Here is a 3,754-nt window from a genome sequence, read left to right as displayed (position 1 = left end):
GCGAGCGGCATCCCGGAAAGGCCTCGGCACGGTGAGCCTTCACGGCGTTCAGCTGCTCCTCTGCCTGATGCACCTGCTGCTCCCCCCCATCGAGAAGGCCCTGGCGGGGGTGGATCGTGACGCGTTTCAGGTTGTGCGCCTCTTCAAATACGTCACCGTGACTCTGAGCCCGCGCTGCCTGAGCCCTCTGGTCTACGGCCTCCGGGACGAGATGTTCGTCAAGGCGCTCAAGTCGTACGCGCGCTGCGGTTTCTCCGGGAAGAACTGGAGGAGGGAAAAAAGGCAAAAGCTGCATTTCCGTCGCCACGCTTCAAAAGCCGAGTGCTCAAAGGGGGGCGGGCCGGATCGCGTCACCCTTCCAAAACAATAGCCGAGGTGATTTCTTTTCCAGAAAACACGCACACCAAAACTGCTCATCTAGTAAAAATTCTGATCCTTCCTTGTACTTGGACTGACCGCATTTATCTTTTTCGGAGCATTCCATTTCCCCCCCAGTTTTTCGTCCTCTTCTTTCGTGTGATCTTCAAACAGAAAGGGACACTTCCGTATCGTTCCTGATGAGCACAATGAAAACCATTTCATTTCTCTCCTCGCCCCCTCCTCTTCCCTCTCGTTTAGTTTCCACATCAAAGATATCGGCGCGCTTCCCGTTCTGTGTGCCGTTGGTTTGTTGGTGCTCCGCTGGACCAATTGTCACCGGGAAAGTCAATGTGTGTTTTACACAGTTGGCCAATCGATCAGATTCCAATTGGATCTACACTATCACAGTTGCTCGTGCGGTTTGTGTGTATGAATACAAAATAAAAAGACACTTCGTCCCAAAAATGTATGCGGTGATTCCGCCTTGTGACATATTCCTCATTAATGCCATTTCGGGGTACGGTACTTTGCTTTGCTTTTGAACCCGACACGTTCAGGACTGTTTCACAAACTTAACACCTCTCATTTTTTTTTTTGTTGTTTTTTATGTCGAGAAAACAGAGGAGCTGAAGGCCGTGCAGATCCAGCCGAGGAGAAGGATCAGAGAGGTGAAGAAGGCCTACAGGATGAAAATGGACGACGGGCTACAGGCCAGTCATGTCACTGGTGTCTGAAAACCATCCGTGGCCACAAAAGCCCAAAGACATTGGCTGAGAAGGACAAGGACCCTGACAGCACTGGGCACCTCCTTCAGCCAGAGACTGTTACACCCGCGCTGCAAGAAGGAGAGATACCGCCGCTCACTCCTACCGACCGCTGTCAGGCTGCTGAATGAAAAATAAAATGCGAGAAAAACCAGGAACAATTGTAAATAGCACAGCCACCTCACACCAGTTGCATATATGCTTGGATGTATCTACATCTATATTTATATTGCACTTATTTTCAACTGTGTACAGCTCTCTTCTGAAACATTTCTTTTTGTGCATGCAAACGCTTTGTTTTTCTTCTTTCTACCCCCCAATTTTGCTGCTGTAGACTGTTCATTTCCCCAGTGTGGGACAAATAAAGGATATCTTAATACGGAAACGCACCTCTGCTCAATGTTTGGTCTTGTTTTGAAGTGTTTGGAGGCACCCGTACCCTTTATTCAGAGAGCGACGCTCTCTCATTTCGAACTGTATTGCGGCAGAGTGAGTCAAGCCAAGTCAAATGAATTTCCAACAGCCCTTGGTCACACGCAGACGAGTCTCACACGTGCTCACAGTCGACAAACTGAATGATCTTGACCGCAAGCCCCCCCCCCCCCAAAATAAAAAAAAAAAAAATCTGGGGAAAGATGGGTGTAGCATGCTGCGGACACCCGCAGCGGCTCCTCTTGTTTTATGTTGAGAGGGAAGAAATTTCATCTGTGCCGTATGTTCCAGCACATTTGACAATAAAGTTGTATCCAATCCCTCCCGAACAAGGGTGAAGCTTTACTGATGGTTTTGCCGTTGATATGTGAGCAACATAACTGTGGCCTCATCACCCCAAGAGCTGAAACACGTTTCACAACACACGTCAAGTCGGGTGTGTCTTCTCCTCCATGGCAGAGGCTCTGTCGAACCCCTGAGACTGATTCACCGAAGCCAGGTGAAGGACCACCGCCTTAACGTTTGGTGGGACTCCGTAACAAACTCCGGCGGTCCTCCAGATGTCAACTTCGCCCTTCGCCAACCGCGCTAAACAGGAAATGACAATTCCATATGCACATTTCAAATTAAAATCCCGAGCGCTGTGACCCAAAAATATGATTCTGGTTATTTACAATGAGAACCCTTGAGCAGGGGCCGCAGACGGCAGAATCGGAATCGCCCTACCGGGGCGACCAGCCTGCAACGGATGCCGAGTGGGCGACATTGAACAGCTGCCGGCGCTCGACTTTGGGACTGTCGTTCCAGTCCGTTGAACAAACTGAAACGCTGAAGGAAGAACTCTCCGAGAGGTGTCGCCACAGCAGCTTCTTGCGTGCTTTGTACATGATTTGTGCTATTCTAGTCACAGATAAGGTCATCGCAATTCAGTGTTTCGGTTTGTCAAACGGTTCTGTATGTTTTGATCAGCGAATAGTTCTTTTTGCGCTTTTTGCTCTGCAGTCTCAGGGACAAAATGTTCTTCAGCGCACTCGAGTCACACTGATGATGAGAGAAAGCCATTCCAATTAAGGATGCGTTTGTGCCCAACTTCCGACTTTCAAGTGAAACGCCACCAAATGAACACGTTTGTCTGTCTGAACGTCCCCTTTTTGCGCCCGGAAAGTATTTTGGGTGTTGTCAGAGAAGATGCAGTAAAAGAAACGCGTTGCAACACGAGGAAGTGAAAGTTAAGCCAAAGCCCAGGACATTGCTTCCTGAAGGACAAAGTGTGATGGTTGGCTTCGGCGCGGGCCGACGATACCGCACCGTCCGCACTTGACGACAAACAAAAGGGCTTCAACTGGTAAACTTCGGGGCTGTTGCCGTTTCCAAACATATTTTTGCTCAAGAATGAGTTCCGTCTTCATCATTCATGTGGATGCGCTTTTTCGGGAGGGTGCCTTGAGACTGTTTTGTGGCTCTCCTCGTGGTATACGTAGCCACCAAATTTCGTGTGGCTAACTAATCGGGATAAACGACTGGGGGCTGGAAAAAAAATAAAAGCTTTCAAGACAAGTTTTTCCTTGAAGGAACCTTGATATGGCCAAAATGAGCCAAAAACGGCGGCTTCAAACGTCCCCGCTGAGTCTTTTTTGTGATTCTACTCAGGCTAGACAGAGCTACCAAATTGCATGTGGCGAAACTGAAACAGGCTTCGGGAGCTGAGTTTCCCCGCCAGATTCAAGCGCTCCAGTTTGTTTTTGAAGGTGCGCTGGAAAAGAGGAACCCAGAATGGCCGCTTGAAAGCGGTCACGTTGCGAGGTGGTGGTGGACCCCAAAAAGCAGGCAAGAGGGAGGAGCAGGGTGAACTTGACGAGTTGGATTAAAACACAGAAAATAAATCCAGAACAAACAAAGTCATGAAAACAAAAAGATTCCAAAGTAACAAACCAAAACCATGGCTGTGGCAAAAAACTATCAACAACAGAAACATGACCAGAACAAACATGACAGCAGCAAACAGCAACAAGCAAAAAGCAACAAAGAAACATGACAGTCGCCAACAGCAACAATGACCCGTCGGCCGGGAGTCCTTTAATACAGTGAAACTCCTCTAGAACGAAACCTACATGGGCGAAAATACCCCCTTATGTGAAAAAATCTTCATGCATTAACACAATTCCCATTCTCCTGCCCCCCATACGACGAAAAACCCC

Source organism: Hippocampus comes, unplaced genomic scaffold (genome assembly GCF_001891065.2).
Source record: "Hippocampus comes isolate QL1 unplaced genomic scaffold, H_comes_QL1_v1.1 scaffold49, whole genome shotgun sequence".
NCBI lineage: Eukaryota > Metazoa > Chordata > Actinopteri > Syngnathiformes > Syngnathidae > Hippocampus > Hippocampus comes.
Note: the sequence above shows the minus strand (reverse complement) of the source record.